This window comes from Siphateles boraxobius, unplaced genomic scaffold (assembly GCF_051911475.1).
Source record: "Siphateles boraxobius isolate OS27281-9 unplaced genomic scaffold, OSU_SipBor_1 23, whole genome shotgun sequence".
NCBI classification, from domain to species: Eukaryota; Metazoa; Chordata; class Actinopteri; order Cypriniformes; family Leuciscidae; genus Siphateles; species Siphateles boraxobius.
Genome location: NW_027508844.1, coordinates 1,690,549 through 1,709,037, shown reverse-complemented (window position 1 = coordinate 1,709,037; position 18,489 = coordinate 1,690,549). Strand labels below are relative to the sequence as shown.

General features: G+C 45.1%; 2 non-coding genes across 2 annotated transcripts; both read left to right on the top strand.

Annotated features, from left to right (window-relative positions):
- The first annotated feature begins 12,431 nt into the window (after positions 1-12,431).
- Positions 12,432-12,504, top strand: trnav-cac (transfer RNA valine (anticodon CAC)). The gene has a single exon. It is a non-coding gene; the product is annotated as a tRNA-Val (tRNA).
- Positions 12,505-13,248: 744 nt separating this feature from the next.
- On the top strand, positions 13,249-13,321 carry trnav-cac (transfer RNA valine (anticodon CAC)). Its single transcript has one exon. It is a non-coding gene; the product is annotated as a tRNA-Val (tRNA).
- The last annotated feature ends 5,168 nt before the right edge of the window (positions 13,322-18,489 follow it).

The window sequence follows — 18,489 nt, the reverse complement described above, 5'->3', positions numbered from 1 at the left end:
TTGGGACTTCATGAACAACTGGAAAGCAATGTTCCCTTGCTGCTGATACTGTATTACTTTGTGTGTTGTTGTTGTAACTTTGCTCTTTTTGTTCATGTCCGTGAAGGTTTTGAGGCCAAGGCGCTTGATAGGCTCAAAGAAGTCACAACCTTTTTCCAGGCGTGTCGCAATAAAAATATCCTTGGCAACCTTGCCTGCTTGTTCAGCTCTCAAAACATCTCTTTGGACCTCAGCAGATACTGCAGCATCAGAAGAAAGAATAAACAAGCTGTCAGTGCTTCCCAACTCAAAATGGTTAAGGAAGCTCTCCACTGCCTCAATTGTTTTTCTCACCAACTTTTCACTCTTCAACATCTCAGCTGGACGAAGCTCATTATGCTTGGTTTCTGCAGCTGTTCCAGACAGCATGTCAGCCATACTGAGGGTTGCATTAACATACTGAGATCTAGCATGGGTTGTTCGTACCCAACGTTGGTAGGCATCATAATTTGTCAGAATTCCTGACACACCAAAAGCATTTCCACCAGCACCCCCATGAGATTTAGCATGTCGCATGAAGGTCTCCTCCATAGTTTTATCTACGGCACAGCGGTTACCTGGAATGAAGGAACGTGCAACGCTAATAGCCCCTCTTTTCAACAACTCTGTGGCTCCAGGATGTGACACTTCAATGTTCGCAATGAATATGGAGAAGTAAGAGAGATATCTGGCATAATTCTGGCCTCCAAAGCTGAAAAACAGGTCTGCCATAAGGTGCAAACACTGAGCATAAAGGAGAAAATCATTATGTTTCACTGCATGGATGAGAGACAGTACCAACCAGATGTGGTCCATGTAAGATGTCTACAGCTGTGTTGTCTTCCCTAGATGTCCAGCTTTTACACTCTCTCGAAACTGTTGATATCCTTCGATGTACTTCTGCAGTGGAACATCATTCCTTGTTGCATCTAAGGCTTCTTTAGAAGGAGCTTTCAGCAGTTCATCTAGTATCCCCTTTGATCCCTCTGGTAATTGAGAGAATACTTCTTTCTCTCCAATACTTGTGAGGTATTGTGATAGGAGAAGTCTTTCAAGACATTCCAATACTGTCTTATGACAGTGTAGTGATCTGTCATAATGTTTACCAGTAAGGACACCTTGAAGAGAACCTAATGCAATCAGCCCAGCTTCCAACAAGATATCAGAGAGACCCGATCCATCCATTTTCTTGCCCACCATCTTCAGATATGCGCAAGCCAGATGAAATGTACCAATCAATATTATGTGTTTATCATACCTAGATTGATCATTCCAAATCAGGGGATATGCTTTCATGCATACCCCCAAGTCGAATGTTGTAACAACATACTGTTGTTGGATTTCTGCTGTTGCCTCCTCAGCATATCGAAGGCATTCTTTTACTGTCTTGTAGTCTGTAATTGGGCTTGGAATAACAGGGTAATAATCAATAGTTGTCAGACTTTCAGGGGTTCATCCTGACATTGTGATGAAACCTGTCCATCCTGGAAATTGTTGATCTGATTTGCTGCATGCTGTACGGATCAATACCCACAGAAAGTGCTTCATGGTAGCATCTTGAAGAGCCCTCTCACCATCAGGAATTACTCTTTGGTGTATGGTTATTTGAGGACTTTTCCGTTGTGTAATATAGCAGTCAGGAAGAGCTTCAGCTGACCCCTGCTCAAAAGAACGTCGTTTTGTTTTCCTGGAAGTGGATGGAATATCGATACGGACTCCGCCATGATTCTCCGGCTTGCCTTCTATGACCTGTAACATAATGCCATGTGCAGTGTGAATTGAATCCATTCCAGTTAAGTTGTTGAGCAACTGATCAAAATTATCAAATTCTGAGTGGAAAATGGAAGGGGCTCCTGGTGATCTAATGATTTGTGTAGACAAAAGACTGGATGTCTCAGCCACAGCCTCAGCAAGTGCAGTTTCCAGTTCAAGGGAGAATGTATAATTCTCTGAATGGCCCAATCGATTAAATAGGGTAATTAATTTTTCACACCTGAAAAGGTGTCTAAGTGTCATGCATATAAGCATATGCTTTGGAAGTTTCCATTCTCCATTTGTTGTGGACCGACATATGTCTTGCCCTATTGAATTTACAAGCCTGTTCATTTTGGAGCTTTGTGATTTTGGTTTGCCACATATCACATGACACAGAAATGTCTCCAAATTAGATGGAATTACAATGTTCATGCTTACAAGATCCTGGGCAGAGGGTGGCCATCTCAACTCATCAGCTTTTGCAAAGCTTTCCAGAATCTCCTCATGTAGATAATGGCCAGTCTCCTGGATCATGTCTTTGGAACCAAGTTCATATGCACACTGCACTAGGTTTGTAATGTCACTTTGTGAGCTGTACACAATGTATGTCGAGAAACGGCCTTTTTTGTTTAGCTTGCAGAATGCCACCTTTTCCTTGTATTGTCCATGTGTTTCTAGCTTAGCTTTGAGCTTTTCCCCACGCAATTTGGGATTGGGGAAGTTTGTGCATTCCAGATGAGCTATGTAGATTTTGGTCAGATCAGTCAATTTCATCATTTTGTTGCTGCCGATGATTTCCTTGTCAATTACTCGAGATACAGCACCAAATGCCTCACCGTGAGCTTCTACTAGTTGGATTTGTTTGGCCTTGTTTTCTGTGCTTGCACTTCTCCATTTTTCTAAATTTTGTGTATATTGGACTCTACAGGATTTGTGGTATTTAGCTTCTGTAGCAAATAGATCCTTTCCTCTAATTCTGTGAAGCAAATTTTCATCAAATTTTTGTTCTGCAACTTTGAGGACTGTTCTCCACCCATCACACTCAAACTCTCTTAACCCCTCAGTCGTCCATATCCCTTTATTTTTTACCTTCTTCCGTGTAATTGAGTTGCAGAATATACAGTCAGGTGTGAAGAGCACCTTGTCACCAGTTGAGGCCCTCTGACTTTGCCTTGAACTTGCTGCTAATAGTTCAGGCTTCTGGTCGAGTCTTTTGAGATTCATGGTGAATCTTTGGTAGCATTCTCTGTGATATCCATCACCTTCTGTAAGGGTGTCTGGTATAAGTTCACAGGTTACAGTCATTCTGTGAGCAGATTCCAGTGGTTCAGCTAATCTCTTGTCACGTATTTCTTTCATTCTGGCTAATCTTGCATCAGAATCTGCGTTTGCCCATAATTGCACGAGTGGTCCATATACAAGACCAGGGACATGCACAATGCATCTGGACTTTGGTTTTGTCCCATGACATCCCCTATGCCTTGAAGGACCTGCAGTCACTTGGCCCACTGACTCATGTCTTGACTCAGACATAACTGAGCAGTTCAGCTATGTTGAAGAAACCAACTACATAACCGACTAGATTATCTATGTGTATGAGATATGTGTGTGTGTGTGTGTGTGTGTGTGTGTATGTATAAGCTACTGGACGTCTAAAATTTCCCTTTGGGATGAATAAAGTATATATCTATTAATCTATCAAATGTCATTTAAAATAATTAAAAACAAATATTTAAAGTAAGCATCAATGTAGTGTAGTAAGACGGGTCAATTATATTAAATTGTAAACTAAAATATCAAACATCGAGCAATTCAGTGAAACAAATTTCTTGCTGTATAGGCAGAGGATGCAGAATTGGAGAATCTGTCTGTGTGAGTAAGAACAGTCTTTCAGGACGGTCTTTATATACCTGTCTGACACAGAGGAAACTATTAATGAAAATTCAACAAATATCTTATTTTGTCATTGGATGAACAACCCAGACAGGTTTCTGATTTGTCAATGAAATGACTTGTGAGCCACACACCTTTGATGGAAAGGGTAATGAGGGTTGGAATGTTAGCACGTTAGCATATTAACTGATACTATGGAAATGGACCTTGATCGATTATATCCATACAAGGCCTTAACTATATTAAAAAAATAATAATTAAAAACAACTATTTAAAGTAACTATCAATGTAGTGTAGTAAGAGTATTGGGTAACCTAAAAGCTGTTCTGATTGACTAGGCCAAATTCGACGTGTTAAAATAGCTTAAAATCGTTTTTTAGGGTTTCCATATTCAGGGCTAAAACAGGTAGTGTATCCCAAAAATGTCAATGTTAACAATCAGATTCATATTCTACACATCCAGACCTTTCAGAAAAGCATGATTTTGTCAGGGGAGGGGGTTGGGGTGTATGATAGGCAAATCTAGGTCGTGGCCTATGCATGAAATGGGCTCATTATATCAACATAAAGCCTTACCTATGTTCATTTTAGACACCTACCAATAAGCAGCATGGTAGATATTTGACCTAAGTCATCATATGTTAAGTTTGAGTGTGTATTGGGTCCCCTAAAAGCTGTTCTGATTGACTAGGACAATCTCGACGTGTTAAAATCGCTTACAATCGTTTTTTAGGGTTTCCCTATTCACAGGCCTAAAACAGGTAGTGCAACCCAACATTTTCAATGTTAACATTCAGATTCATATTCTACACATCCAGACCTTTCAGAAAAGTATGGTTTTGTTGGGAGGTGGGGGGGGTGCACGGTAGGCCTATGTAGCTCGCCGCCTATTAGCAGCTTTTTGCCATGTTAAAAACACTGGGCAGTTTATAGTTTCAGTCGCTTTTGAACAAGCGTACCCTAGAAGAGGTGGGACTGACGTCCAAAACAAGTTTCCGTAGTGTAGTGGTTATCACGTTCGCTTTACACCCGAAAGGTGCTCAGTTCAAAACTGGGCGGAAACAAGTAGATGCATTTTAAATATAAATATTACAAAACCCTTACTTTTGAGACAGGTGAAGGCCATCGTACCAAGGAGCTGTAGGCAGACTGCAATGCCGAATGACACTAGGTGGGTGCCGTCCAAATCAAGTTTCCGTAGTGTAGTGGTTATCACGTTTGCTTTTCCCCATTCATTTAAGTTGCCATTGTCAGCACCGACACTTCGAGGTCCGCGTGCTCGAAATGGACGACACAAGCTGCTTATTCAGTGGTGCCGTGTCACTTTTCCAAAATCGCATATAAAGAGGCCAAGATTAGCATATATTACCATAGGCTCTCTGTGGACGCCTCTGGGGGTGCCATTGCACCACGTGGGAGTCCACCAAGTGCTTTTGGGGTACACCAACTACCTACTCTTCACCATAGTCCTCCTCAGTACCACAAAGTGCCTATTTTGACCCCTAACCACCTATTTTCTTCTTCATTGCCACGAAGTGCCTATGGGGTCCCCTAACCACCTAAACTTCACCATAGTCTTCCTCAGTACCACGAAGTGCCAATTTTGACCCCTAACCACCTATTTTCTTCTTCATTGCCACGAAGTGCCTATGGGGTCCCCTAACCACCTAAACTTCTCCATAGTCTTCCTCAGTACCACGAAGTGCCTATTTTGACCCCTAACCACCTATTTTCTTCTTCATTGCCACGAAGTGCCTATGGGGTCCCCTAACCACCTAAACTTCACCATAGTCTTCCTCAGTACCACGAAGTGCCTATTTTGACCCCTAACCACCTATTTTCTTCTCCATTGCCACGAAGTGCCTGTGGGGTCCCCTAACCACCTAAACTTCACCATAGTCATCCTCAGTACCACAAAGTGCCTATTTTGACCCCTAACCACCTGTTTTTTGTCTCAATTCACTGTGTCTCTAACTCTGAGCCGAAAAGTCACAGGGCCTCGAAATTTGGCGTGAGGGTAGCCCAGCGGGCCCCGGGGCGAGATCCTTAGTTTCAAGGTTCTACGTGGTTCCCAAGTGTGCGTTTCGGTGGTTCGGCCTGATCCACACATGGTTCAGCTTTCTACATCCCCCAGGGTCTTTCTGGGCCCCAGTGACAGTAGGCAGATTAAGTTTGGGGCCGCCAGGGCCCCCGGGGGCCAAACGGCAAAGCGTCCCACATACAACTTATCCCATTGATTTTCATAGGTGTTCTGTGGACATTGGGCAACAAGTATTTTTTTTGTGTGACTAGACGTTCCCCTCTCTGTGTGCTTTCCGGGGCCGAGTGACGCAGCTTTCCAAGAAGTTTCGGGCCCCTAGCACCTCCAGGGGCCGAACGAGGTTCAGTGACACGTGCAACTTATTCAATGCGATTTCACAGGTACTTGGTGGACGGTGGTCCGATTCTAGATCACGGGTTTGGTGGTTCTAGATCGGTTCCAAGTATGTGTTTCAGCAAAACGGTTCGAAGGAAACGCCCGATCGGCCCGAAACTGACGTATGCGTCCCGTCACGGGCCCCTGGGACGGGTTCTAGAGTTCCGCGTCCAAAGCTGCTCGTTTGGCCAAAAAACACCCCCTTGACCTGGAAGCGCCTGTGAAGTTTGAACTGAACAAGTTGCACGTGGGCGGCCGGAAATACAGGGCTCGAAAGGTCGCACCGCCTCCAAATTCGCCGCCCTGGTAGTCGAGGGGCCCCCGGTTCTAGATCCCGGATCGCAGGGTTCTAGATCGGTTCCAAGTGTATAATTTTTTTGTGCAAAAATCTCCTCGCTTTGGTTCTACTGAGCATATTTCTTTCTGTGTGTGCAAGAGGGCTGCCATTAATTGGACCATGTGCTCGGTGAAGGGTGGACAGAAAGGTCCGATCGGCCCGAAACTGACACGTACGTCCCGTCACGGGCCCCTGGGACGGGTTCTAGAGTTCCGCGTCCCTCTGACCTTTTTTCGCGCTAATTGGCCACCAACAGCCCCATGGAATAAGTTGCACGTGGGACGTCAAAAAAACAGGGGCCAAAAGGGGTCGAAAGGTCGCAGCGGCCCCAAACTCGACGCGGTGGGTGTTCGGGGGCCCCCGGTTCTAGATCCCGGGTTTGGTGGTTCTAGATCGGTTCCGAGTGTGTTTTCAGTTTGACCCTTCAAGAGGGAATGCCAGTCTATGAGCTGACTATGAGTGCAAGTGGCATTTGAAGAGAAACTTGAACAAATGTGGAGAAAAAATTAGCCCTGAGCTCTAGAGACTCGTCCACCTGCTATGTCGTTCGGGGGCCCGAGGGGCCCCGGCACGCAGTGTTTGGGGCCCGTGGGACCTCCGGGGGCCGTACAGGGGCCACTGACACGTGTGACTTATCCCATTCATTTCCACAGGTGTTTGGTGGACGTGTTTCAGAAAGGTCCGATCGGCCCGAAACTGACGTATGCGTCCCGTCACGGGCCCCTGGGACGGGTTGTAGAGTTCCGCGTCCCTCTGACCTTTTTTCGCGCTAATTGGCCACCAACAGCCCCAGGGAATAAGTTGCACGTGGGACGTCAAATAAACAGGGGCCAAAAGGGGTCGAAAGGTCGCAGCGGCCCCAAATTCGGCACGGCGGTAGTCCGGGGGCCCCCGGGTCTAGATCACGAGTTTGGTGGTTCTAGATGGGTTCTAAGTATGTGTTTCAGCAAAACGGTTCGAAGGAAACGCCCGATCGGCCCGGAACTGACATATGCGTCCCTTCACGGGCCCCGGGGACGGGTTCTAGAGTTCCGTGCCCAAAACTGCTCGTTTGGCCGAAAAAAGACCCCCTTGACCTGGAAGCGACTGTGAAGTTTAAACTGAATAAGTTGCACGTGGGAGGGCGGAAATACAGGGGTCGAAAGGTCGCACCGCCTCCAAATTCGCCGCCCTGGTAGTCGAGGGGCCCCCGGTTCTAGATCCCGGATCGCAGGGTTCTAGATCGGTTCCAAGTGTATCATTTTTTTGTTCAAAAATCTCCTCACTTTTGGTTCTACTGAGCATATGTCTTTCTGTGTGTGCAAGAGGGCTGCCATTAATTGGACCATGTGCTCGGTGAAGGGTGGACAGAAAGGTCCGATCGGCCCGAAACTGACGTATGCGTCTCGTTACGGGCCCCTGGGACGGGTTCTAGAGTTCCGCGTCCCTCTGAACTTTTTTCACGCTAATTGGCCACCAACAGCCCCATGGAATAAGTTGCACGTGGGACGTCAAAAAAACAGGGGCCAAAAGGGGTCGAAAGGTCGCAGCGGCCCCAAATTCAGCACGGCTGTGGTCCGGGGGCCCCCGGTTCTAGATCACGGGCTTGGTGGTTCTAGATCGGTTCTAAGTATGTGTTTCAGCCAAACGCTTTGAAGGAAACGCCCGATCGGCCCGAAACCGACACGTGGGTCTCGTCACGGGCCCCGGGGACGGGTTCTAGAGTTCCGCGTCCCTCTGACCTTTTTTCGCGCTAATTGGCCACCAACAGCCCCATGGAATAAGTTGCACATAAGTTGGAACAAGTAGGCCGTCTAATCCTAACTGCTGAATTAACCCTTGTAGACACATGCTCCCATAGAGATCAATGGGAGACAGAGAGGTGCATAAAAAATAGCTAAAAATAAACTTGGCAAGTCTCCACCTAGCCCGCTCTGTCTGTCGCAGAGGGCCACGTGACGCAACTTTTTGTAGAGTTTGGGGCCCCTCGGACCCCCGGGGGCCGCGCGGGAGCCACTGACACGTGCAACTTATCCCATTCATTTTCATAGGCGTTTGGTGGACATCCCCACGCAACGGTCCCAATAGCTCCGAATGGCTCCGATTTGAAATCTGTGGCCCCTCAGGGTCCCCTCAGACGGTCCGCAAAGACTGGGGTCCGTAGTACCCCGTTAAGTTCGTTACAGTTAAAAACAGCATTCCATCTGTAACCTATTTGACGGGTGCCCTAAATGCTGTCCGTGGACAGTCCATTTTTAGGCTAATTATGCATAATTATTAGCTTTAATGTACATCAGTGTGTTGTATTGTGTCCCCTGTGTGGTGTACAGTAGGTTTCACCTCATAAAACCACTGTAATTATGAATATGACCTGTTAATGCATTGACCACGGACAGCCTATTTGGACCCCGTCAAATAAGTTGCAGGTGGGACTTCACCACATGTGATAAAATCGCCTAATCATTACGGGGATTCATCCGCTGAAAATGTCTAAGTTAAAAACAGCATCCCACCTGTAGCTTATTCGACAGGGTCCAAATAGGCTGTTCATGGACAGTCCATATTTAGGCTAATTATGCATAATTAATAGCTTTAATGTACATCAGTGTGCTGTATTGTGTCCCCAGTGTGGTTTACAGTAGGTTTGACGACATAAAACCATTGTAATTATGAGATATGACCTATTAATGCATTGACCACGGACAGCCTATTTGGACCCCGTCAAATAAGTTACAGGTGGGCCCTGTTTCAGGTTTCAGCTCCAAATTGTGTCCAGAGGCTGAGATCTGGACGTCCCACCTGCAACTTATCCCATTCAAAAATTTAGGCTGTTCGTGGACAGTGGAATTTCGGGGTTCTGAAGGCTGCTAATTGCTCAGGGGGGCCCAAAGATGAACTTAAAATTGATATTTAATCATTTTTATGCATTTTTATCAATCATGACAACAAAATATAAAAAAGATCCCACCTGTAACTTATTTGACAGGGTCCAAATAGGCTGTTCGTGGACAGTCCATATTTAGGCTAATTATGCATAATTAATAGCTTTAATGTACATAGGTGTGTCGTATTGTGTCCCCAGTGTGTTGTACAGCAGGTTTCACCTAATAAAACCACTGTAATTATGAAATATGACCTATTAATGCATTGACCACGTACAGCCTATTTGGACCCCGTCAAATAAGTTACAGGTATACTTTGCCCACTTGTAACTTATTTGACAGGGTCCAAATAGGCTGTCTGTGGACCGTCCATTTTTAGGCTACAGTGGGCCCTTAATTTGCCCACCTGTAACTTATTTGACAGGGTCCAAATAGGCTGTCTGTGGACAGTCCATTTGTAGGCTACAGTGGGCCCTTAATTTGCCCACCTGTAACTTATTTGACAGGGTCCAATTAGGCTATTCGTGGACAGTCCATTTTTAGTCTACAGTGGGCCCTTAATTTGCCCACCTGTAACTTATTTGACAGGGTCCAAATAGGCTGTCTGTGGACAGTCCATATTTAGGCTAATTATGCATAATTAATAGCTTTAATGTACATCAGTGTGTTGTATTGTGTCCCCAGTGTGGTGTACAGTAGGTTTCACCTAATAAAACCACTGTAATTATGAAATATGACCTATTAATGCATTGACCACGGACAGCCTATTTGGACCCCGTCAAATAAGTTACAGGTGGGCCCTTACTTTGCCCACCTGTAACTTATTTGACAGGGTCCAAATAGGCTGTTCATGGACAGTCCAGTTTTAGGCTACAGTGGGCCCTTAATTTGCCCACCTGTAACTTATTTGACAGTGTCCAAATAGGCTGTTCGTGCACAGTAATTTTTTAGGCTAATTATGCATAATTAATAGCTTTAATGTACATCAGTGTGTTGTATTGTGTCCCCAGTGTGGTGTACAGTAGGTTTCACCTAATAAAACCACTGTAATTATGAAATATGACCTATTAATGCATTGACCACGGACAGCCTATTTGGACCCCGTCAAATAAGTTACAGGTGGGCCCTTACTTTGCCCACCTGCAACTTATTTGACAGGGTCCAAATAGGCTGTTCGTGGACAGTCCATTTTTAGGCTAATTATGCATAATTGATAGCTTTAATGTACATCAGTGTGTAGTATTGTGGCCCCTGTGTGGTGTACATTAGGTTTCACCTAATAAAACCACTGTAATTATGAAATATGACCTATTAATGCATTGACCACGCTCAGCCTATTTGGACCCCGTCAAATAAGTTACAGGTGGTTCCTTACTTTGCCCACCTGCAACTTATTTGACAGGGTCCAAATAGGCTGTTCGTGGACAGTCCATTTTTAGGCTAATTATGCATAATTGATAGCTTTAATGTACATCAGTGTGTTGTATTGTGGCCCCTGTGTGGTGTACAGTAGGTTTCACCTAATAAAACCACTGTAATTATGAAATATGACCTATTAATGCATTGACCACGGACAGCCTATTTGGACCCTGTCAAATAAGTTACAGGTGGGCCCTTACTTTGCCCACCTGTAACTTATTTTACAGGGTCCAAATAGGATGTCTGAGGACACCTTCCTGTGCCGACCTGTAGTTCTTCTGATGGGACACATAGGCCATTCGTGGCCACACAGGCGGTCAGTGGGACGAATAGGCTGTCCGTGGTCACTGGGCGGGGCCACGGGCCGTCACTTAAATTGGCCGTGGACAGACGGGCCGTTCGTGGTCAAACAGGCTGTCAGTGGAACGAATAGGCTGTCCGTGGTCACTGGGCGGGGCCACGGGCCGTCACTTAGATTGGCCGTGGACAGACGGGCCGTTCGTGGTCAAACAGGCTGTCAGTGGGACGAATAGGCTGTCCGTGGTCACTGGGCAGGGACACGGGCCGTCACTTAGATTAGCCGTGGACAGACGGGCCGTTCGTGGTCAAACAGGCTGTCAGTGGGACGAATAGGCTGTCCGTAGTCACTGGGCGGGGCCACGGGCCGTCACTTAGATTGGCCGTGGACGGACGGGCCGTTCGTGGTCACATAGGCTGTCAGTGGGACGAATAGGCTGTCCGTGGTCACTGGGCGGTCGGTGGGATGAATAGGCCGTTCGTGGTCACATAGGTGGTCAGTGGGATGAATAGGCTGTTCGTGGTCACACAGGCGGTTAGGGGGATGAATAGGCTGTTCGTGTCAGTGGGCGTGGCCAGGGGCCATCACTTAGGTTGGCCGTGGGCGAAAAGGCCGTTCGTGGTCACACAGGCGGTTAGGGGGACGAATAGGCTGTTCGTGTCAGTGGGCGGGGCCAGGGGCCGTCACCCAGGTTGGCCGTGGGCGAAAAGGCCGTTCGTGGTCACACAGGCGGTCGGTGGGACGAATAGGCTGTTCGTGTCAGTGGGCGTGGCCAGGGGGCTGTTCGCAGGTCACAGGTGGGACGGACGGGCGCTCCGTGGTCGGTGGGTGCGGTCAGGGAATTTCGCGAAAGGGCGGTCAGGGGGACGCGCGTGCGCTCCGTGGACGCCCGCCCGCAACCTGTTCGGCGCGTGTCGAATCGACTGAGGGCGGTCGGCGAGTCGCCCCCCTGTGGCCGATGCCCGGATCGCGGGCGAGGGGGCCGGATTTCGTCGGCGCCGTCGGCCGGTCCCCGAAAAATCACCTAGGGGGCGACGCGCGGGGGTCCCCTTCCCTAACCCGGTGGCCTAAAGGGCGAAAGGTCCTCGGTTCGAAACCGAGCACAAACAGTGGTTGGATTCTGACAGAAAATGTAAACTGTTTGCCACACTAGGTGGGTGAAGCGCTCATTTCCTTTATATCAGTGGTCTCAAACTCAATTCCTGGAGGGCCACAGCTCTGCACAGTTTAGCTCCAACCAGCTCAAACTCACACCTGCAAGGAAGTTTCTAGCAATCCTGAAGACCTTGATTAGCTGAATCAGGTGTGCTTGATTAGGGTTGGAGCAAAACTGTGCAGAGCTCTGGCCCTCCAGGAATTGAGTTTGAGACCACTGCTTTATATGCTTTTTAATAAGCGTGCACCTAAAGATTTATGTCTGCAACCTGAAGATGTGTTTCCGTAGTGAAGTGGTTATCACGTTCGCCTCACACGCGAAAGGTCCCCAGTTCGAAACTGGGCGGAAACTGTGGGTGGTTTTTGCAAAAATTTCGTATGCGATTTTCTGTTGAGCAGGTCAGTACACTTGCAGGGATGTTTGTGGTTTAATCTCTTTAGAAAAGGACAAAAATAAAACAAATGACCATTGAGGTTTCCTGTACAGTAATATAAAATGTTCGGTCTGCCAACAAAATTAGCAGCATTTTGCCATGTTAAAAACACTGGGCAGTCTATAGTTTCAGTCGCTTTTGAACAAGCGTACGCTAGAAGCAGTGGGACTGACGTCCAAATCAAGTTTCTGTAGTGCAGTGGTTATCACGTTCGCTTTACACGCAAAGGTCTTCAGTTCAAAACTGGGTGGAAACAAGTGGAGGCATGTTAAATATAAATGCTGCAATTTGATACAAAACCCTTACTTTTAAGACAGGTGAAGGCCATCGTACCCAGGAGCTGTAGGCAGACTGCCATGCCGAATGACCTCTGTTCTGTTGTTTGTGGAATTCACAGACTGTCACACTGCTTGCAGAGTAGATTATGGGAAGGAGCCATCTTCTAAAAAGCACATGTACCTCATCAATAGGTTTCTGTAGTGTAGTGTTCATCACGTTCGCCTAACACGCAAAAGGTCCTCTGTTCGAAACCGAGCAGAAACAGTGGTTGGATTCTGACAGAAAATTTAAACTTTTTGCCACGCTAGTAGCAGCGCTCCTTTCCTTTATATGCCTTTTAATAAGCGTGCACCTAAAGATTTATGTCTGCAACCTGAAGATGTGTTTCCGTAGTGTAGTGGTTATCACGTTCGCCTCACACTCGAAAGGTCCCCAGTTCGAAACTGGGCGGAAACTGTGTGTGGTTTTCGCTTGATCAGGTCAGTACACTTGCAGGGATGCAGGCACATTTTCTGTCAAAAATAAAACAAATAACCGTTGAGGTTTCCTGTACAGTAATAAAAAATGTTTGGTCTGCCAACAAAATTAGCAGCTTTTTGACATGTTTAAAACACTGGGCAGTCTATAGTTTCAGTCGTTTTTGAACAAGCGTACCCTAGAAGAGGTGGGACTGACATCCACATCAAGTTTCCGTAGTGTAGTGGTTATAACGTTCGCTTTACACGCGACAGGTCCTCAGTTCAAAACTGGGTGGAAACAAGTGGAGGCATGTTAAATATAAATGCTGCAATTCGCTACATAACCCTTGTGAAGGCCATCGTACCAAGGAGCTGTAGGCAGATTGCCATGCCGAATAACCTCTGTTCTGTTGTTTGTGGAATTTACAGACTGTCACACTGCTTGCAGGGCAGATTATGGGAAGGAGCCATCTTCTAAAAAGCACATCCCTCTCAACATTAGGTTTCTGTAGTGTAGTGGTCATCACATTCGCCCAACACGTGAAAGCGTAGCGGAAACTCAAATCAACGAAACACCTTTTACAAACCAATCGCAAAGGTTTTATCAAAAGGTGTAATCAGGTAATGGCAATCCACGAGCTACCACGAGGCATAATATCTTAGTAAACCGTAGGGCTCGTTTTATGAAAGCTTGACTTGAAAGTCAATCAGACCCTTTATCAAATGCGTCATTAAATGTGTACGAATCTATAAAGTGATACGAGATCCCATAGAGACCAGATACACAATGGTTCACGAACCGTTGAAATTGAAAACAATTTCGAAACAGCTATGACGCGTAACGAAGCCCAGTTTAATAAAATCACGTGACCTTAGCAGTGATACACTCCGAATGATTTGAGACGAATGATTCACCCTGGTGTCAGAGCTTCACGAAGCACGTCTCATAAGAGGGTTAAACCACCCTCTTCTCTCTCTCTTTCTCTCTCTCGACCCCTTCCTCTTGGTTTCACTTTCAGATTGAAACCCAGATACTTTGGGTTTTTATTTGTGTTTCTTTTATTTTTACTTAAATCTACCCCTATTTTATTTTGTGTATTTACACCTGTTGAGCCTGAATAGTCCTATTCAGTTAAATTGAATTTAATTAAATTGGGAATTTAATTAAATCAATTTGCTTAGTCAAGTTCCCCTCTAGTTACCAGAGCTATGAGAACACACAATGTTTACATACATTTTTTTTATTTATTTTTATTTTATTTCAATTTAGTTATTTACGTTTGTTTCAGCCTGAATTCTTATATTCAGCTAAAGAAAAAAAGAAGGGCTTAACTAAATTTGAAATTTAATTAAATTACTTGATACGCTTCCCTTTCCTTTTAGTTTTCTTAGAGCTATAAGGACGTTCTAACTTTACCTTTACCTTATTTTAGATCACTAGTCACTATCCTCATCTTCTCTCTCTCTATAGGATTACAATATCTAGCGACTGTTGTTTCCATAGCGAGTTACACAGGTCATTAATATCCTACTTCCTGTCTGTGTTTTACCCATCCTCACTCCTTAGCACCAAGCTAAGTACATGAAGTACGGCTAAACACAAACGCACAGTAGGCCCCAGACAGAACTGGAAACACTTCCCATTGTTTCTTCTTCTTCTTTTGGACCTTGAGATGTCTGATGTGTCCCTGGTAGCTTAGTCTAACAGCAGCATAACCCATAAGTGACTCCTGTTTACCTATGTCTCCTAGCTAAACCTAAATAGGTAAAACACTCCTTTCTTCCTCTTCTTTTCTGGTTTCATCCCATTGTTTTATTTTGGTTTTGCTCTATCTGTTACTCTCGTAGCACAACATGTGAGAAGAACCATCAGCATTTTTGAGTAATAGGTTATGACATGTAAGAGCCCAGTCATCAGTCGATGCTGCTTAAAGCACGTCAACTAAGATACTCAAAACTTTTTTTTTTTTTTGTGTGTGCTCACCAACACTAAATTTTAGCTGCTCCACATAGCCATTCTCCCACACAGATAGCTCACCACCTCTGTAGAAACTTGCATTTGCCTTTGCCATTTCTCTCTCGTGTTCCCACAAGTGTTCCAGTAGGCCTCAGACACCCAGCCCTGCCACCAGGACCACCTGAAGACCCGGCAGAGCAGTGTCATGGACATCCTTCAGCCTGAAGCAGGCAACGACCTGCCACGGCAGAGGAAGGAACAGTTAGGCAACAATGAAAGCAGACGTCTGACACCCAGCCTGAGCCACCAAGAGCTGACCAGCATTATCTTCTCCTTGGCCATGCTCCCGCAGGCCTCAAACAGGAGGTAAATGAACTAACGCTGCCAGCCACAGGACTCCACAGAGAACGAACCCTGCTCAACGGGAGAAGGCACAGGACAGATGCAAGGACCCTGACAGAGCAGAGCAACTGAAAGAGATCATCAGTTTTCAGGCGGACGACAGCTCTGAGCACCTGCAAACCGACGGGTAAAGAACTGTTTCACTCAAAGAACTTAAAGAAATGGTTGAACTCAAAGAGAGCTAAAGCCATCAATGTGCAGCGGAAGTCCGAACACTGACTTAGCGATGCTGTAACATTATTGACGCACTCCATGTGGTCCAAAGAGAGCTGCAACAGTCCAACCCACTGCAAATGGACCACACAAGAAAGATGGACCCTGCTGACCTTCACATTAGCACCTGCAGCCGGTGTGGCACACCGAGACAGACTCCATCTGATCTAGACACATCTAGCCCAGCTTGGCCCTGCCCAAACACCAAGCAGGACAGACCTAGAAGGGCCTGTGCTACCACCACCGACTCCGAACGAGTTTTCTGTGGAACTTACAACGAACCTGTGACGGAGGAGGACACCAGCTTCAAGAAACTTTTCCTCCAAAACCAGTTAGTCACCATATTTTCACCTGCCCCCACGCAATGCCCACTCAACGATGCGTGACCTGATGCAGAAGGCCTCTAACACAGAAGGCCTCCCCAGAAAAGGTTCCTAAGACCCCATTGATTCTGAACTGCAAAGCCAGAAGGCACACAGCATGAAAACAATGCAAGACTCTGCTAAAAAGTCCCTGGTCAACATAGGACATAAAACTTTTAAAGTAGATGAAAATGTGTGCTCAAAGAGCAGCAAGACTCTGCATTAGTAAAAGTAGAATTTTACTGATATAAAGGAAATCTTGAATGGACGTGTAAGCCTCACCTGCCAACAGACTATGCACGACTCTTTTGAAACAAACATTTGCTACATGCTGGTTGAATTGGCACTGCTACACATTAGTTTCCATGACAATGAAGGGTTACAGGAAAACTAGCATGACCTAGAGCCCCTTCGTAACTACTGTTATCCTAAAAAAGTGCTTATTTGATCATTCCGATCCAATGATATGGACATGATATGCGATACACATTTTGATCACTAGCTGCTGGCTTGTCTAAATGCAGATAAAACGATAGCTGGAATTGACATCTCTACTTAAAATAATAATAATAAAAAATAAAAAAAAAAGGGGTCTTAACTGGTATCGGTAATTTCAGCATTAAAGCGTAAGTCTGTTTGACAAAGGAATCTCATCTCAGCGGCATGCAAACTGTACCGGTATTTATTAGTCTGCTTTGGTTGAAGGAATCCAAATTGCAGTATTGCTTAATCTGTTTCTGACGAAGGAATCTCAGTACAGTGTTATATACACGTAGACTTGGGTGATGCTCCCCTTTCTACAAAGTAAAGACCTTACAAATTATTGTTAGGTTGATGTAAATTCACCTAAATTTTGGCTGCATCTACAAGCAGAGAGCTACCTAGCGATCAAAACTGTTTACTCGCTGAAAAGTCAGTATTTATGCACGAGATGGACGTAACTATATAGGCTTAGACAAGCTTTGACTTACAGCAAATCTATTGCCTTACTCTGTAAACAAATAGAATAAGTTGCGTACAGTAAAGAGAAGAGTTCCATGAGTAAAATTTGCAAATGCCAAACCACATTTGCATTTTACTGAATGTAACATCAAGTTCTTGAAAGATTTAAAGTATAGGCGCCCCCTTTTAACCCGTTTAAACATGCATAACTCATTTAAAATGTGCGGACATTCTTCATGGACTGTTGAATTGTTCTGACATGCACTGGTTCCCATGACAACGACTTGTCACAGGAAGTGCTAACCCGTGACGTCATCTTGTAAACAAACCAGCCTAGGTGGCTAAGCTAACTTAACCTAGCGTCCATCCAGTTTAGGCTAAGCTAAGCTAACCTAGCATCCATCCAGCTTAGGCTAAGCTACATAATAACTTCTACAGTTAGCGGTTAGCATCATTTACTTGAAGCCTTAATTACAGCTTTTATGTATACAGCGCAAAGTATTCTAAAATACTTTCTTTAACCCCATTTAGGGTTTCTAATTTTTCTCTTTCCTTACTTTCAATTCTTCTCAGCTGAATTTCACCTTCACTAGTTTAGGCATAGTCCTTGCTGAGCGCTGTAGGCTAAATTTGCAGATGCCCTGTCAATTAAACCCAAGTTTAATTACATGTAAGCTGTGTAGCTAGAGAAGAATTCTTATAGTTATGAGAATTTTCATCAGCATGTTGACTAAACCTTTGGAGGGACACACACGGTGTGGTCTTAAACACGCAACAGCTGTGACCCACTATGGAGTTTTGGTCCAGGCAAATCTAAAGGTTAGTCACTAGTGCTATTGATTACTCTCAATTTCAGATCATTCCGGCTGTTTTGATCACTTACTTAAGTCCTTTTTATTTTTATTTTACTTCGATAATAATAGCAGTCAGCTATTCACTTGTCTATACTGTCATGTATATGATTTATTTCCATTTCTTCTCTTGTTCAAATGTGGTTCCATTTCCCATAGGGCCCAGAAAGGAACCAGAGACACCTTTATTTGTGATTTTGTTTATTTTCAACAAGTGCACTAATTTTTATGACCCTGCAACACAAGTAACTTCAACGATTACTAGGGCATAACTATAGTCCTGAGGATTGATAATAAGCATAATTTGAATAGGAAAGCTGTCCTTTTTCCTCCTATTCTTCACTTCGTCAAGCCGTAGTGAACCACCAGTTAAGTCCAGAGAAATATTTTAGTCATAAGAACCATCTTAAGTCATTTATTTCATCTCGGCTATGCCCTT